A 19,701-nucleotide genomic window follows, 5' to 3' on the forward strand; every position below is an offset into this window, starting at 1 on the left:
GTGTATGTTTGTAGAATTACAGCATCCTTGTTTATGTTCTTTGCTGGGCTGTTTTGCTATGTTTTTCATCCATTATAAGTGAAAAAAGGAATGTTATGTAATACAGTATACTGAACACATAACAACAGCAAGCACAAATGTAACAAATAAACAACCCAAAGTATCCTGAAGAGGTAGATGTCCATGCCATCTGTAATCAATATATAACATAAAACAATATCAATAAATAGATGATATAAAATAACAATTTCTCTTGATGACGTTTTAAGGTCATGATTAAGATTTTTTTTAACGAATGCAATATTTAAATATATTATTTTATAAAAAATACATAATTATAGATTTTATATACAGTATATAAACCACTCATCATGTATCATTACACAGTACCCACACTAATCACAAGGTGGGGCATTTCCACAATATTTCTTGAACTACACGGTTAATCAACACTGTTTCCCACAATGCTTAGCGGCGTGCTGTTGGTGCTGTTTGTCCAGCCGTCGCTCCAACAATGCAGCTTTTAAGCGGTGCGAACTGAAAACGCTGCAACACCATAGGCTTGTCCGGTGACTGTAGTCGTTTTAAATTCACATACAACACATTTTGACGGTTTGACAAACCTGCAGGACGATTGTGACTCAGTTTGTAGGACACCCTGGACTCTTCTGCTGGGGTGAGTAGCTACTGAAGCTAACGTTGGTCTGCCAGTCTGGTTGAGAGCAAATGCATTTTGTTGTGACCGCTGCTGGCTAGCAGGCTAGCTAATTGGCCAGATGAGACATATGGCCCCTTGTGTCTTTCCCCTGCAAATCCCCTCTGTCTATAATTAATACAATAGCAGTGTCCACTTGCCCTCGTTGTGTTTGCTGTTGCGGAATTTCTAACTGGTGTAAATGTAAAAGGTTGGTAGTTTTTATAAAGACTTTGAGGCAGCTGAGTCGTTCTGTGTAGCCGCTGCAAGTCGTGAGTCTGTTTTGCTTTGATCTCTACTGAGGCACACGTCAACCAAGCCAGTGTGATCGGTACTTTGCCGCGATGTAGCGTTAAACAGTCTGTATATGACAACAATATATTCGTCTTCTAAACACATTTTATTATTTAGGGCCCCTTTTGATTGTCAAACCCTCAACCCCCTGCTGCAAAAATGTGCCGCTCTATTATGGGTGAAATGTCACACCTAACTCAATTAACGTTACTTAAAACTGGCAATTTTGTCGACGTGCTTCGTGGCAAGCAAGCATACATATTGGCATGATAATGTATGCTGATTATGAAAACCACAATGAGCTTATGGTTAAGTCAACTTGCTTTATTACACTGACGATCTGTTTTGCGACCACTGTTCATTATAGTACATATTAATGCACGAAAACTATAATAGCTGGTGTTATTATTGACGATTCAATTATAAAACTAAGCATGTGGAAATAGAAGTTCTGTTTGCTATGTTCAGATACAGGATAGGGTCTCTTGAAATCTCTTTGAAATCTTGCTCTGTCACTCATGTTGTACCTTTGCCATTGAGCAAGGTGGCATTAACTGTTACTGTAATAATGTATTTGCAATGAGATTCAGAGTGGCCTGCTCGTCATAGAGGAGATCATCAGATATTGCTGCTATCAGTATATTCCTACTGCTATCATTTACACTTTGTTCAGTGTTTCGCTCTATCATACAGTATTGCTTCCCTATAATATAGCTTAAAATGTAACAGGAATACGTTGGTGCCATATGTTTTTTTTTTTTTTACTAAACTCACTTTTGATTACACTCCGTTGCCATTCCATCTATATAAATGACGGTAGAATAAATATTACACCTTTCAGTATAATGCATTACAATTCATCAGCACCACAAACTACAGCCTCATAAATTGTCTCTAAAAACTTTAACCAACATCTGACCATTACAACCTCCCTGAAGGTAGGATTTATTGCAGTGCTGTATTAGCTAGATGTTCCTAATGAACTTGAAAATGAGTGCAGATGTTTTGTAATTTGCCTTGTGTTAATCGACCAATGACTGATGAGACAGAGGAGCTTAGCACAACCCAGATAGAATGAGTTGAATGACGAGCCAGCCTCTTGTAGTTCGTGGAATGTACCCCACTAGTTGATATTAAGGCCAGGCTTAGCGTGCTTTTGGGAACACTGAGGTTACTGCCAAGGGCATTGCATGTTTTAGTAACCAGTAAATCAGTTTTCACTCAGATTTCTAAGCCCAAAGTTTATCACTTAATAGCGGCCTTTCTGGAGTTGTTGGCCCAGAGCTTTTTGGTCAGTTTATTTGTGGCTGTATGCAACATCATAGCATGCCTTTGTGCAATTTTTTTTTTTTTACTTGGCAGGAGGATGCCTTTGTCAAATAATTTGTTATTTATTATCGCAAGTCTGAAACTTGGTGGGAAAACTCGCTAAGCAGGAACACATGCAGTGTTCTGAATCCGATGACGTAGCGAAAACTAAAAAGGGATTGCAGGGAATTGGTTGTGTGAAACACAAAATAATCACCTGATGGGTATGGAGGCAGCAAAAATTATAGTTTAGATTTCACATTGCTGCCTGGTTTGTAAGTTCTGTCCTCACTTCCAGACCAATACTTATCACTTTTTAGTTCTTATCAGATATGTCATACGTGTCATTTGATTTCTGAGCATCCTTGTGAGATGTTGATGACTGGGCGGCAGTTACCCTAGGCCCACACAGAGGTGTAAAGTGTAGTTTTTCTAGGTCAGTTGCCTGTGAATGGATCACAGCAGATGCTAGTGTTGATTACAGATAGTTCTTTTTATTTGGAGGCATTGTTATCTCTGATATTTGTTATCTGCGCTGATGTATAAACAACAGGAGTAGGCCTATGTTTTTTTTTTTTTTTAATGAACACAAACTGTCAGAACAAAAGTCACCATAGGGGTCTGTCCAAAATTTAAGATGGTCATATTATCTTTGGCTATCTTGTTAATATAGCTAAAAAAGATCATGAAGGAGCCAGTGGTATGTTATGGTTAGAATGGACCACAGCATGCATTAATATGGACTGTACGGGGCACTGTGTATCCCATTGTGGACATGGATATTGATCTTTTTCTCATAGGGTTGTGATTACCACGCTGTCTGTGAGTGATTTTCTTTTTCTTGTGGTCATATGGTTATCAAAAAATGCCACAATCCAGAAAAAGGGCAAAATCATCATTTCATTATGTGACAGGTGCCTCTTAGATGTGCTGCCCTCATTAAATACTTGGCCGTCTGCCTGATGCTCCCAATTTTCTGAATTTTCCATATGGGTAGAGGCCATTCTAGTGGCATAATTGGTAATTGGTAGTGTTTGATCATAGCATTTGATCAGGTGGCTGTTTCAAATTCATCTTGCCACATTATTTACCACACTGGTTTATAACAATGTAGTCAAATAACAATGTGAAAGGGTTTGCTCATGGTTCCCCTTGTGGCAATAGTGCAGGTTTAAATGAAGTGCAGCCTTTATTAATGTTAGGCTACTAGTTACACGTGTTCTAAGTCTGGTATGTTCGTGGGATATAAGGCATTATCTAACATTCCGCAAAGGGTGTGCTTGGCCTAAATGTCGATTCATGCTTCTGCGAAGGCTTTACGCAGAGGTTTCGCCGTAGCCTACTTAAGTGGCCTGATGTTTATGCTCTGGTGTCTGCGTCGTCGTAGCGTATCTCTTTAAGAGAATAGCAGGGCCGGCATGTGTACATGCGTGGGGAGTGTGTGGTAGAGTGAGTGAGAAAGTGACGGGGATTAGTAGCTCTAGCACAGACTCTGGAGGCATAGCGGGAGAAACAAAGTGTTTATTTTTCCTCTTTATTACACATTACGGCACAAATCTTTTTCTCTTTTTTTTCATCTCCTACTACGTGAACCCTGTGTCTGTGCGTAAGAGTTTTTCCTGCATGTCTCTACAACGTATAACGTTAGAAAGCCAATCACAAGCATTATTATATCTTGGTAGAAGCATGCTGTGTGTTTATTGGCTCACTGACGATGTTGAGATTTACTCTTAATGTATTGAAATTTGGTATTTAATGACGAGGCATTTTTCGATACTAAATACTAGTGATGGCGAACTGAAGCTTTCTGAACCAGTGAAGCTTTCAATCCAATTGTATCGAAAAAAGGTTCAATACTCGAAGCTTCAGAACTCTATGAGGACATCTAGGGGTGAAAGGAAGAATAGCACTGTGTCACAAACTGTTTCACAGATGCTCCTGGGACGTGTTGTTATGTCCCAGTGTATTGTTTATTAATTGTATAAATAAAATTTTGAGATCATGACAAAGATAAAACAGTTTCACAGATATTAGGCATGAATGTCTACTTTTTGAGTATGAATTCATGAATAAATAAATAATAACATAAAGAAATTAATGCAGAACAGACATTGTACACATGTTTCTGTGATTATATTAACATTAATTTCAAAACTCTGCACCAAGATTATTTATTATTTTTATTCAGAAACTCAATTGTCTGTCTTGTAAACCCGAAAATACAAATAAAAAATCATTAAAATCATGAACTCAAGTGATGACGGGAGCTGGCTGCAGGATGACTCAATTAAAAACCACCATGAACAGTTTTTAATGTTCAATCAGACTATAAGTAGGCCTACTCCAGAATCTGCTCATAATCATAATTATTTCCACTGTTCCAGGGCTGAGCCTATTTCTTTTCTTACCTGCACTAAACTGTCTACTCACTATAAACTTTCTATGAACTCTCTACTCGCTATAATAATCTATATAATAATCTCTCTATATTCACTAACTCTCCTGACTCTCCTACTGCAACAACCCACAATTACGCGCCCTGTGTCGCATTTTTAAAGCCTTGAATTCAACTTCGAAGCGGTCACTGGGTGTGTGTGAAACGAAGCTTCGGACGTCACTGGTCACGTGATTATCTCAAAACGAATCAAGCTCCGATATAAAGCTTCATTCCAAATTGGTTCATTTCTTCGATACATGCCTCGAAGCAGGAGGTTCACGGGCAACATCACTACGAAATACTAAGGAGGCAATTCGGTCCGGGTTGAATCAGTGGTAGAGCAGGCGCACATATGCTGTGAGGTTTATGCCTCAACGCAGAGGTCCAGGGTTCAAATCCGACCTGTGACAAATTTCCTGCATGTCTTCCCCCTCTCTCTCTCTCTCCCCTTTCTAACCTAGCTGTCCTGTCAAAAATGAAAGGCGGAAAAGCCCAAAAATAATCTTTAAAAAGTATTCTGGCGTAGGGTTCGTATCTCAACGTACCTACGGCGTCGATTTTAACGCAAGAGCATAAATTGGCCTTAAGACTCATCAAGAGTAATATCTTACAGTAATATACCTTATTTCAGGGAAGCCATTTCAAATGTTCATAGCAGGAAAAGTAGAGGTGTTACTGAAAACAATATTGATTGGGCCCATGCGTTCATTGAATTGTCCCAGGAACCGATGCCAGTGACCCAGCATGCACAATACCAATGCCCTCGGACTGTGACATCCTTTTCTGTCATGACGTGTCAAAATGTCTGCAGGGAAAAAGGTTTGTGAATGGGGTGTGAATGACCAGTCAAACATGAGCCGAAAGTGATGAAAAGTCCTTCAATCTGGCGTCAAAGGCCACTGTAAGAAGGTGCCAGAATATCCAGTAAATATAGTGTTGGAAATGATCAGGTGACTCTTTGTTGCTTGTAAAAAGTAATGCTGTGCAGTAGAGGTGTTGAAATTAATCAAATAATCGATGCATCGAATCGGGGACATGGACGATGCTGCATCAATAATCAGCCGAGACATTAATCGATTATTTCTGTTTACAATTTAATGTATGCCTAACAACATTTCTGTTTACATATTCTGGTATGTTTTGCACATTCAGGAAGTGCCATGTGCTCAGTGCTATAGTTTTATGTATCCAATTTATTTAGTATTAGAGCACTGCAGAATGTTTTGTTTTTGAAGCATGTTGAAGCATGCATCGTGATGCATCGAGATATTGAATCGCTGACATGATAATCGTAATCACATCGGGAGGTCAGTGAAGATTCACATCTCTACTGTGCAGTGCTAATGAGTTAAAAGATCTCTGTTCTCTCTGGAAAACACGAGTTGTCCAGAAAGCAGACAGAATATTGTGCCAACCAAATTAGTAATGGATTGGTTATCATGCAGTCAGGTCGGCGGTACTATGTGCCAATACGGAAAACTTACCGCAATGCCAACTCATTCATTCCCTCTGCTATAAGACTGTTAAATGAACAACATATGAGACTGTTAAATGAATACACATAACTATAACAAAACAGGTTCTTGCACCTCGCTGCTCTGTTCCGTCACGGGTGGGGGTGTGTGTGAGTGTGTGAGTGTGTGAGTGTGTGAGTGTGTGAGTGTGTGAGTGAGTGTGAGTGTGAGAGATGATTGGGTCATGTGTGGATGTTATGGGAGTGAGAGAAGCATCTGTATACAGGGGGATGTATGACTGCTGCAGTACTTATTTATTGTTTATTTTTTTATTATTATTTTTAACATTATATACATTTTATGCTAATGCACTTTTTAACTTTAACTCTTAATGGATGGGTTGGCTGTAAAACTGAATTGCACCTTGGGGACTAATAAAATTATCTGAATCTGAATCATTATGTTTTTGTTGTTTAGGTGCAAATAGCTGTCTGAACAGCTGTATTACTAGGCAGTTTAAAAGTTAAAAAGTAGAGATGCACCAATTACAACTTTCTAGGCCGATTCCGATTTTCTTTGAGTTAGGCCAGCCGATACCGATTTTAGCCAATTCCGATAAAAAAATTTCTAACCACTTTACAGCACACACAAATATTTATTTTCTATTTTTTCTTTAATAGAACATTTTGCACAGAACATAGAACATTTTTTGAACAGATAATGGATCACTATAAAATAGAACTATATAATTACTCCTGGTGTTGGAAATTCACACACATCTAAAGAGCAATGTTAGAACCATTTCCTTCTTTTCACATCCAATATCCAACTAAAACAAATGTGATTTTGGTGTCATCCCTCCACGCCCTACTTTTTCCTTGCTGGTGTTGCATATTGCAAACTTGTTATCTTCTGCACACACGCTGAAGAATTTCCAAACCGCTGACATGTTGCAGGTTAATAATAATTCACGAGGTTCCCTACATGTGTGAGAATAGCACGGACACGCGCTTCACACCGCAAGCGGGTACGCGCCACACACGGTGTAAAAGTTGAGAGAAAGGAAAAAGAGACTCTGCTATTGCGTCTGTGCGTCTTTGAGAACTTCTGTTGTCAGTTAATTGTAGCATTGACCGGCATGAAATCGGCATATGTCTGACTGACCTGCCGGTCATGGCCGAGCACGTGAAAACTGGCCAATTCCAGTCACCGGCCGGTCTATCGGTGCATCTCTATTAAAAAGTGTACTTTGGTGTGGGGATTTGGCAGACTGGACATAGACTAGCTGGTCAGGGACAGTCAAGACCCCTCAGTTCTCCAATCCATGCTTTAAAGCATAACTCGGTGGGTCCCTGTCTCCTGAGGTAGAATTTAAAGATTTAGAATTATCCGGAACTCTTTGGTTGGCACGTGGTGTGGTAGGCGTTGGGTTTTGGCGTTCCAGCACGCCACTACACTAATATCAGGGATGGAGTATTTCTTTATTGCAGCTCTGATTATTGTTTTTAGTCAGTTAAAATTTCACATACCAGAGTAAGAGATTTTGTCTGACAGTAAGGCTTGGAAGTTAATTGCCCCGTCTTTTGTAATGAGGGTCTTGGATGAATCACCGAATGAAGCCGCTGACTCTTGACTTGCATTCTGTCAAACTGTCCTGCTCTTGTCTGAGAAAGTGCAGAGGTTTAACTCTACTTGAATAGCTGGGTGTTCCCAAGCTCTTCCACTCTAAGTAACATCTCCTTTAAGAGGCAGGAATAGTTGGGCTACATCAACCCAGGACATCTTGTTCTGTATGTTTATTGAATAACAGGAAGATGCTTTTTTTTTTTTTTTATTGCGCTAGGCAAGAGAGAAATGAATGGCATGAATGAACGTTATGACTGGAACAGATGTGGCAGCTCGTAGCAGTGAGAGCAGAAAACGCTGCGAAAAGAGCGAGACGCAGGGACTAGTTTTACTTTTGGCACAGTAAGCAAATAGCTCTCTGTGCCATACCTGCTAGTCAAACAGTAGGATTTCTCAGCTAATTCATTTTCCAAGAAGCAATACTCAAATAGAACAACTCAACAGCACTATTTGCCTACCTCCAGTGGACCTTAGTTAGCTTATGTCACTGTCAAGCTCAAGGTAAGTGCATTATTTGACTGAAGCAGTTAAAAATACACTTTGCTGCGAGGCAAAGCTGAATATTTGATTGTCAGTCCTTTCTTTTAAACAAATCACAGAACAGAATATGCCCGGTGAAAAGAGTGCAATCACTGTCACAATGAGGCCATCCCTTTTTCTTTCTTTTTTTTATCTCCCTGATTTATTTTTACTTTAGATGGCGACGAGTTTGATCAGTTCCCCCACACAGTGCTGCCACTTTTTGTTGTTGACCTATTGAGTACAAGCCCAGTGCATTTGTAAGTCTGGATGGATATTAAAAATATGACTTAGTAGTAGTGTGAATGCCCTAACGTTAACACTCAGGTGCAATCTCTTTTGGGGTGGTACATTGCAATAATTCTCCCATGTCAGGGGCTAATCACCCTGGCTTTCCTCCCACAATCCATCAGTTTCTGGAGGATGAGGCTTGCGGGGTTCTGGCAGCTGTTGTCGGGCTGAGTCAATCTGTTATGGTCTACGCCAGCATGCACGGGAGGGGGAGAGGAAGAGCTCTCAGGAGGACACAGCAAGCAAGGCTGTTGCCACTGCTATGGAAAGATAACAAGAGGATTTATTTGTTAGGAGGGCAGGATTTCAGAGCTTGTGTGTTAATTTTGCTGTATTACCCACTTACTGTTTTCTTTGTAAAATATGTGCAGGGGAAGGCCAGGTTAAACGAGGAAGGATTTTATAAACTTAACATTACAATACAACTAATGATAGCGTAGCCTAAATAATTAGTCGATCGACAGAAAATTAACCGGCAACAATTTTGATGCTTGTTGATGTTTTTAGTAATTGTTTGTCATTCATCAAGTAAAACCACCAAACATGCTGTGGCTGCAGCCTCTCCAAGGTGAGGATTAGCTGCTTTTTCCTGTTTTAATATACAGTATTTGTGTTTTTGACTCTTGGTCGGACAAAAAAAGACATTGAACGTGTCCCCTTGCACCTTTTTTTTCATACATTGCATTAACATTGAAACGATTTACGTTGACTAAATGATTAATTGCGAAAGTAATCAGGAGATTAATAATATAATACAAACAATTGCTAGTTGCAGCCATACATGAAAGAAACAATACTATTTAGTGCAATTTGCAACAACAACAAAAACTGCAACCAAAATTGATTTTAAGTGCATGGACTTCTCCTGTGCCTAGCTCATAGTGTCCATATAAACTATTCTGTTGACATGTACCAGCTGTGTGTTTTATGATGTGCCAATCATTTCTAGTTTTTAACTCAAATCCATAGTTTTTTCTTTTTAAACAGTTCAACAGTTTAAACAAAAGAAATGCCAGTGACTTTGAATATATTTGTGCCAACAGCATCAAGGTGATATATGTTTAAATTGGCCTTAATATTGAACGAGGACAGTTCTCGGTGGATTTAAACCACTTTTGAATGTTAGCCAGACATAGGCTATTTTTCTGTGTGATTATCATGGCTTACAAACTAGTCCTGTTTATGGATTTAGCCAAATTGCTGATATTGCGGGGCTGGCACAGAATGGTTGTTGATGCTGGGAGAGGGAATTGGCAGGGACCTCCAGAATTAGATTCTGTCGTCAAGGCAAATATTTGCAGCCATGCTTCCATTTGCACACTGTTGAGAGTGCACAGCTGTTCACACGGTTTTAAGGGGAAGACGGAGTAGAAAGGCACAATAACTTATTTTCTTGACAAATGTACTGTATATACCATACCGAAAATAATTTAAACTTGAAAATGGTTAAAACTAAGTAAGGGAGTTGCTGCCTACACACCAGCAGGTGTGTAGGCTCATACTGGGGCTTTCTGTTCTAAATAGGCCTTTTTCACACTAGACGTTTTGACTATTTATAGCAGGAAACACACAGGTGTACGTAATACCATTAATTAGCTCTCTTCCATTTTGGTGTGCCAGTAAGCCATGTTAATTCACAATGCTCTGACACATTCATGTTGTTGTTTTTTACTCCTGTGTTTGACAAGTCAGAGAATCTGCTGTGGAAAAACACCCATGCATGTTTTTTTTATGTCATTAAACATTTGAGATGGTGAGAGTAGATAGTTTGTAATAACAGGTGATAGTCTCTCATATGTAGACAGTTGTTCACAACCACATGGAGATCCCCAGGATAAAGTTAGTTATATTTGTCCACAGTTGCCCAATGTGTTTACAGTTGGGGGTACATACAACTGCTTCATGTAGCCTACTGGTACTTTCATCTTTAAAGAATTGTGTCGGTCAAGAGAGAAGTCATGATGAAAGTAGGTTTAAGTTCTGGCTGGTATTTTCCCTCAGATGGCTCTGCCTTCCTCCCTGTACATACCTCATCCCAAAATGTTATCTGGTGTGCAGTGTAGCATTACATGACATCATAACTTGTTTATTTGATTAGAAACCCCACTATGTGTTTTGAGAAGTTTTCTTCAACAAATTCGAAGAAAATTGTAAGATTAGGGGTGTGCAAAAAAATCGATTCACATTCGTATCGCGATTCAAATCGAGTCATAGAATTCCAAAAATCCATTAACATCTCTGGTTGTGTTCGGCCACAGCAGGACTGCTATGAGGCAATCTTGAACTTTTATTAGATTTATTTTCATCATTGTGTGAAAGTACAGTACCTTGCCTTTTATGTTCATAGCTGCTTATTTCACCCATCAACTGTGTCTTAAATGTTTTTTTTAGATAATATACTGTATTAATATTATCCATCCATACCTCTACTCTGCATTGATTGGGCCAATTCTAATGCTCCCCCAGACCAGAGGTCCAGAGTAAGGCTGCAGCAGTGGTGTTTGTTTTACTTTTTTTTTTTTTTTAAAAAAAAAAAAAAAAAAAAAAAAAAAAAAATAATTTTTTGTTTTTTGTTTTGGTGGGGGGGGTGGGGGGAAAAAGAAAAGGGGGGGTTTGGGGGGGGTTTTTTTATATATATAATATATATATATATATTATATATAATAATATTATATATATATATATATATAAAAAGAAAGAAAGAGAGAGGGAGGGTAAAAAAAAAAAAAAAAAAAAAAAAAAAAAAAAAAAAAAAAAAAAAAAAAAAAAAAAAAAAAAAAAAAAAAAAAAAAAAAAATATATATATATATATATAACAAACAGACAGAGAAAAAGAGGTATGGTGGACACTGTGACTTTATTCAACTTCAGCTTAGATGTTTCTTCAGCGAAAGTTTTTTTTATTTGACACACGAGAGCCTCTGCTGCAGTTAACTCGACATATATTCAATCACTGAAGCAGCTTCCACTCTTGAATACAAAAACACTCTTCATGTTTTTTCCTGCCCTCATTCTTCTTCCTGTCTTGGACACATTTTTGTAACACTGAGCTGTTGAAGTTCTTGTAGTTGTGATCTGCTGGATTCACTTTGCTCCAGATAAAGCTTGATTATAGCCCAGGCGACTAATTAAGGTCGGCCCTGCCCTTCAAAATTGTGACATTTCAGCTTGTGAAATGTCCCAAGCCTCTTGATTAATGAAAAGAATTTACTGCAATTTAACTCTGCATAGCTGTAGCAAGATCTATTTCATATGCGCCCAATTAGAAAAATTCAGACAACCTGTCTTATTTTAGCTGAAATTAGAGTATAACTATGAAGCAGTAAATGCTTACATGAAATCCACAATGCTTACCCTGCTGAAGGAGACTATTGATCAATGAGGGAAACTGGGATATCATTGCCTCACTAAATCTTACACACTGATACACAAAAGCAAACCAAGAAGAAAATGTTGAAAGTGTGTTAAATGTGATAAGTACTGTATTTAGAAGTTATTTAAAAGGGATTTAGGAAGTGAGATAAAGTAGCATCTGTAGCTATAGGGAGATCGGTATAAGTATGAAAATGAAAATTAATTTAGGCAATAACCACAAACTACTTGAGCCAAAGAGTAGCCACACACAATGCTGGTAAATACATCCCTAAACTGATTGTAGTTTCTGTTTTAGGTGATGTGTTTCTGCCAGGGTGGACGGTGTATGACAGGCCTGTTTGTAGCCTCAGACGCTTATGCCCCTTTTCATCTCTGCCTAAAGTAATTATGTAGACACGAACGGTTAAATGAGAACCATGTGGCAGTCTGTAATTAGATTTTTGGTAATGAATAGGTCAAATACCAGTTGCAGGATTGTGAAGATCCAGGATTTAGCCAAAGAATTCCCTCTGAAGACGGGGCTTGACAATATAGTTGGTGACAAGGAGCATGGGTGCCATGTTGCAGGACATGGATGTGAGAAGCTTGTTTGGACTTTGGCTATCCAAAAAAAGTCTTTTTAGTGTTCCATCTTCAAAAGACCTATATATGAGAATATTAGAACTGTTAGGTAAATATTGGCCGGCCAGTGCTGCTTAGAAATGAAGATGAGATTTTACACAACCACTGCGCAAAGGAGCTGTTCACCCAAGTGTTATTTCAAAGGTTTTTCCATTCTGCAGAGAATCGAGACTGGACAAGTCTAGTTTAGTCAGGCCACAGTTTGGACCTTTTGGGGAACAAACGGAAATATTTGACCTTGCACTTTACGTCTATTAAATGGTACTGGAACATTTCTTTGTGTAGGTTTCAGATTATTCCTCCCTACTGAAAGTTAAATGTTGATAGCAGCAGTAGTAGTAATGTTGTAGTTTCTTCCCCTGATCAGTCAACAATATCAGCTCCAACATCACTGATTAATTCATTAATTCAGGAGTCTCATCATCCGCACCAACTGTGTAGATGAATCAAGAGAGCTAGGTCAGCTAATTTATTTTTGGGATCAGAGCGCAAACTGCTACATGTGCACTCACAAATATTACACAAGCTTACTATTTGTGACCACACATGAGAAACAAGTTATATTTTCGGTTTCTTCTCTGCAAATGTTGTTTTCCTCCCTTCTCTTTCTCCTCTCTCTGTCACCCTGTCGGGCATTTTCTGCACCTTTTTGGATGGAGTGAAAATGATTCAAAACCAAATCAATAGTGGCATTAGCAGGTCAAAAGTATCCTCAGTCAGTCGAAGCTTTAGTGTCCCTGCAGTTCTCTTTACAGATGTGGAAGACCTAATAGAAGAAATAGGAAAATATTCTCCACATAGACACTTTAGAAAGACATTTAACTCTCCAGGCTCATAATTCCATTATATAACCTTATTAGCAATCCAGCTCATATGTAAATACAATTTTAAAAAGCTAAATGTATGACCAGACCGTGCAGGAAGTGGAAAAGCCAAGTAAACAGTCTAATGCTGCTTTTCACACCACATCAAGAGCAATTAGTTGTGCATCTTGCCTAGAGTCTGCTCACTGAACTCACCTCATTTTTATTTGAACAATGCAGATTCAGTCTGCAACTTAAACACATTCACTTATCTTTCCTGCCCTCCTCTGTGGACTGTTAAGCCGCCTACACGTGATAGGCGGCAAAACCGCTTTGCGCCAGCTGTTCCATAGATTTCCTATGGGGAGGGCGGTGGCGCCCAACTATGCGCTGCGCTACCCCTGGCGCCGCGCACCGCTCAGATTTGCCGCTTTGCGCTGCGCTCCAAGTTCAAATTATTTCAACTTTGACCTAGATGCCACTGACCTTTCGAAAGCGCAACCAATGAGATAACCGCATGTCGTTACCTAGCAACGGGGAAATTTTGATGCTACCTAGCCCTCACCCGCCATTAGCATTCCATTGACTGCCATTCATTTTGACGTCACTTTGACAGCGAATAACTTTACATCTGAAGCGTTTAAAGAATCTATTTGTCCATTGTTTATTTCTAAAGAAACACAACAATGTATAAAACGCTCCATTACCTTGTACCTCACATTATGACTCCGTAGCAGACGTTTTTGTAAAAAATAGGCTAACGATTGTGTTATAACCATGCGACTTACTGTCGCATAGTAGAGAAATTACCGTACAGTAGGAGAAGCTTGCAGGCAGTTTCGACTAATTAGCTATTCAAGTTTAATTACTTATGTTAACTAGCATTTTAGTTAGCAATAATTAGCCTGTGCCTATGTTATCTCCTTACATATACCTATGCTCTAAGACTTACAACTTTATTTTTTTTAAAGATAATTTTTTGGGGGCTTTTCCCCTTATTTTGAAAGTGGATAGACATGAAAGGGGGAGAGAGATGGGGGATGACACGCAGCAAAGGGCAGTATGTCGGATTCGAACCCTGCGCCGCTGCAGGACTCAGCCAGCATGGGGCGAATGCTCCTACTGGGTGACCTAGAGGCCGCCCCAGACTTACAACTTTCAGACAGGTTGCTCACGTCACATTTACGTCGGCAAGCTCAGTTGGAGGCTGCGCAGTAACGCTCAGCTCTCACCGGAAAAGTGCTTCTATTATCCTTCACTGGTCTCCGTCCAGAGCAACGTAGTAGTCCATTTCTTTTACTGTCTATGCAAATAACTGCGCTGCGCTTTGCTTCGCCCTCTGCGCTTTGCTGTGCGCCCTTCCTAGCGGTGCGCAGAGAGCAAATCGCTTGTCATGTGTATGCGGCTTTAGACTTTCATTCCGAGGCAGACATAATTTTAGTTTTTTTTTAAACATTAAAATAGACATTTTGACTGCACTTTGGTTCAAAAAGATTCAGTCCAACCTCAATTATATTTGACTTTAAAAAAGACACAAGTTGAACCATAATTAAAGGAAAGAAGGAAACCCAGCTGCAAGTTGCTAACTCTGTCCTTTGTTTTTAGGGAGGAGCAAAAAAACAATGCTAACAAAGACATTTTGGGAAGCGAAGTTTCGAAGGCAAGGCAACAAAATATCAAAAATGCATATTTGGAAGATGGAGCTCATTAGAAACGTGCGAGCTGTTGGGGGAGTCCTGTGTGTCTGTACGTCTGCTCTGACTCTTAATTGGCTGTCACATTTTGAATTCTCCCCAACACAGTGAGAGTCTCTCCCCGCCTCACCCCTGTGGGCGCAGCTCATGCCACAGCAGTTTTACAGCAATGGCTTCAGTGACACATTAGCACTTGCTGCAAAGCCATTGTGAGGCATAATAAATACGATAATTTTGGATACATTTTATGTTTGTTTTACCTAGGATTGTCTTTTAAAAGTCGAACATGTGCCATCCCACAAGGACATGGGCACCTTTTTTTTGAATTGCTCTCTTGTGTAATCTTTGTCATATTGCAGGAGCTTTGGAGGTTGGAAGGCACCCTGGCCCATCTGTCATTATGAACTCATTCCTTCTCTCTCTCTCTCTCTCTCTCTCTGTGTCTTGTTCTGTTTATCTACATCTCTCCCTGTCTCTGCCGTGCATAATGGTATTCCGTAAAGTTATAAATACACATCACCAGACGAGTCGTGTGATGTTTGTTTCCAAACAGGACATTGAAGGGTGGGTTTCCTGTCTGCCTCCATTTTCTTCTTTGGCTTCCCTCACTGTTTAATGCACACACTGAGAGATAAAGGTCAACACACTCATATATTCTGCACTGAGCAGGAGGTGGTCCACATGGAGGGCGATCTTAATTGCTCCTGCGCCGGGCCGTCACCACACCAATACTCCTGATGATCACAAGGGCCTCACTGTCATCTCTTCAGCATTATTATATAATAAAAGGGGCAGCAGGAAGCAGCACCCACCTGCATCACTGGAAAGTTTTCACTGCTGATACAGGGTGTGGTACTTAAAGTTTAATACCGTTATTATAACTGTACTTAACGTTTCTTTAATAAGGCCTGTATGGCAAAGTATTCAATAGTTTTCAATAAAGCACATTAGGGTCGACTATATGAAGATATAAAGCGACAAACTACATACATTTGTCAACTGTCAGAGAATTTTCGAAACCGTGGATAGCTTGGAAGCTAATAGGCTATTGTTGGCAACGTTGCTAATTAAAGGTGCTGTAGGTAGGATTGTGAAGATCCAGGATTTAGCCAAAGAATTTGAACATCGACAACAAGCTTGTGCATGAGCAGTGATTGACACACAGTTAGACACCTTTGTCTGGTATTTACTGCTTTGGATTTTCATTTACCTTTTTTGAGAACCACTCCACAGCTCTACTACAGGCACTTATGTAATGTTTGGAATAAAAAAGTAAAAAGGGTCCTTAAGATGGCTCAGTCAGCCGTCTGCAGATGAGCTGTGATCCATGGCTGTAACAGCTGCTCCCCTCACACAGCTGTCTGACTGTGCTTTCCCCTGCAGCTGCCTCCATCTCTCCCCCCCCTCCCCCCCCTCCCCCAATCACATCCACAGGGAGTGCCCTACCTTGATGCTCTCCATGAAATCACAATTCATTATTTGAAGTGTTGTCGGCAAGCACAATGCGCCAGAGCCCCTTAAGGGGAGAAATGCATCAGGATAACCTGCAGTCCCAGAAGCCATGATGAGTTTCTGAAGTGCAGCAGCATCACCTCCAGAGGCCTGTGCTCACTGCTGCAGTAAGCTAGAGTTGTGTATATTTGCATTTAACACTCACATGCTTCTGTTTTTACTAGTATCTTTTAAAAAAAATTAAAAGTAAACTTTAGTTGCAACTAAAAAACATAATATACACTACCGGTCAAAAGTTTGGGGTCACTTAGAAATTTCCATTCCACTCCATTACAGACAGCATACCAGCTGAGATCAGTTGCATTGTTTGTTTGTTTTAACCAGGGCAGCAGTTTTCAGATTACATTATGTGCTTACATAATTGCAAAAGGGTTCTCGACTGTTGTAGAAAGAAGTGGCTGATCTTTAATCCAATATCTACATTGCCCATTATCAGCAACCATTCATCCAATGTTCCAAAGGCACATTCTGTTTACTAATCTGATATAATTTTAAAAGGCTAACTGAGAAAACATTGGACCCAAGAGAATGAATCTTACCTACTTTGGTGATCCCATGACTTTTCCTCTAGCCCCACCATGAGGTTGACGTTTTTGTTTTTCATTGAAATATCTCAGCAATCACTGTGCAAAAAAACATACAGATCTTTTTTGTCCAGTTGCTGTCCAACATTGTTTGGGTGATTTCTGCTTTGCAAAGACTTATTTACCTGATGAAGAGCCACTTTGGACTTTGGATAACAGAAATTATTCCATTGGCTTGACAGCTTTTGGATGGATTGCGATGAAATTTGGTACAAACCGATCCCCCTCGGGGAGAATTGTTATAACTTTGATCTCCTGACGTTTTATATAGCGCCATCATCAGGCTAAAATTTCACTTTGTCCCATACTTTGGTTTATGACAAAATACCTGCAAAACTAATGACTTTCACATCGGCCTCATCTGTAGTTTGTCTTAAGTACTAATTAGCAAATTGTTGTGTTATTAAATAAGTTAACATCAACATGTAAGCATAGTCATTGTGAGCATGTTAGCATGAGGATGTGAGCATTTAGCTGAAAGCCCCATTGTGCCTAAGTACAGTCTCACAAAGCTTTATACTCTCAGTCTAGTTGCCATTTAAATAAAATGGAAATTCAGTCTTTGCACTTTGGACCAGAAGCCCAACCAGACTAATTGATTACGAAGGAGGCTGTCTTAGAAATTACAGACTGCTTTATGACAGTTTGTCTTGGTTTATTATTTATTTTCAGATTGATTTAGCAGTGAGTCATACATAAAGCAGTGGAAGAGAGCGTTTGAAGTGGTTTGGGAAATCACTGTCATTCTTGTCATTAGAAGTTAGCTGTTTCTTCTTGACACATTAAAATAAAAATCAAAGTTCAGTCTTCTTAATATTTCAGTACTTGCAGTTGCTACATCTTAGACCCTTGCTAGCCGGGGCCTTATTAAAAATACAAGCTGTGTGATCTTTCTGTCATCCCTTAAATCCCTCAGTTCGTCTCACTATCTGTCTAAAGCTCAGTCAAATGCCTCCTAGACTGCTGGCTAGGCCTGCACGATTCGGGGAAAAATATGAATCACGATTTTTTTTTAGCTTAGAATTGATATCACGATTCTCTGCCACGATTTTTTTCTCACGAAGTGTAATGTTTATTGCACACATGAACCATGACAAAACAAAACAAATTGGCAGTACCAAACATAGATTTTATTGGCAGCTATAGCACAAGCGCATCACCACAAGCCTGTAAACATAGTCTTCAATGAATGAAGAAAATAAAGTACATACTGGTACAATAGGCTACCAAAAATAGTGACATAACACATTGAACTAAATATGGTCCTGATACAGGCTCTATCTGAACTTCTTGAACAGGTCTTTACATAATTAAAACATGTCAATCAACATGCTGCAGCTTCAGTCTCTAGAGAAATGGAGTTTGTCAATTGCCAATTTAAGTACAGTATCAAAAACAGAATGATTTCTTAGCAAACTCTAATTGCTTGCCTTTCATGTCTTCAGCTGTCCTATCAAAATAAAGGCTGAAAATGTCCCCCATCAAATAAAGGCCGAAAATAAAGAATAAAAAATCGCGAATGGGTGAATCGAGTTCGTGATTTTATAACGATTAATCGTGCAGGCCTACTGCTGAGGAACAAAAAAACACGTCCTCACTCTGTTTTGTTGCAGGATATGTCACTCCAACTTTTATTAATTCACGAGCTGCTCCATCTGCTATTCCCCCGTGTCTCCCACATATGATGGGACCGTGTGTTGAGCTGATTGTTCTCAAGTAAAAAGCCTGTTATAGTTGGATGTCAGTTCGGCCTGTGCTTCCTGTTTTTTCACAGACGAATTTCAGGACTGTCTCAGAAAGCCAGTGTGCAGAGAGAGAGAGACAGAGAGACTCTCTTTGGTATTCTTTTGACTTCAGATGAAGATATTCTGCCCAGACCTGCATGGTACTATTAATCACAACATGAAGCATCGCTGAGTGCCTGCAAACATATCGTTCTTTCACACTTATCTGGATCAAAGAACTTGATCTTGATTATTATTAAAGCTTGTGTTAAATGCATCTCGTCAGTTTCTGTACCTCTAAATCAAATTTAACCTACTGCTAGACTAATTCAGTCTGCGTTATTCTTAGGCCTGACCAGTAATTTGCTGACTAAGTCATTGCTTGCTCAGTGCTTACCATGTGGAGCAAAAGGTTTTTTTATCTGGGTCATCAGTGAGGCGGCCGTGCTGTAGTTTCTACTTTCCCCTGAGAAGACTACAGACCGCTTGATTTGTACGTGTTGCAGGATTTAGCCTTCTGAAAAACGGCTGGATTGTATAACACATTTGCATTGATTTTCAGTGTTAGTAATGGAATATTTACACTATAATATTACTCAGAGATTAGTCATCATCTGTAAGGACGTAATTCAACATGGCAAAGTCTATCAAAAGAATAATTTAATGTAATGTGTAATGTGCAGCCATACAGTGACTATTGCCCAGCGGCTTCATGTAATATTGTAACTGCAGACTGTGTTGTATAAGGTGAAGGCAAGGACGGGC

General features: G+C 39.5%; 1 protein-coding gene across 2 annotated transcripts in view; it reads left to right on the top strand.

The window, feature by feature from the left end:
* The first annotated feature begins 477 nt into the window (after window positions 1-477).
* extl3 (exostosin-like glycosyltransferase 3) overlaps window positions 478-19,701 on the top strand; it is a 30,970-nt gene continuing 11,746 nt past the window's right edge. Inside the window, exon 1 of one of the 2 annotated variants that reach the window (XM_039781257.1) lies at window positions 478-676. The gene's annotated coding sequence lies outside the window, so the exon portion shown is untranslated. Of the gene's footprint in view, window positions 677-8,192; window positions 8,315-19,701 lie in introns of those variants that run through there. The other variant, XM_039781258.1, reaches the window with a different exon arrangement.

This window comes from Perca fluviatilis, chromosome 18 (assembly GCF_010015445.1).
Source record: "Perca fluviatilis chromosome 18, GENO_Pfluv_1.0, whole genome shotgun sequence".
Taxonomy (NCBI): domain Eukaryota; kingdom Metazoa; phylum Chordata; class Actinopteri; order Perciformes; family Percidae; genus Perca; species Perca fluviatilis.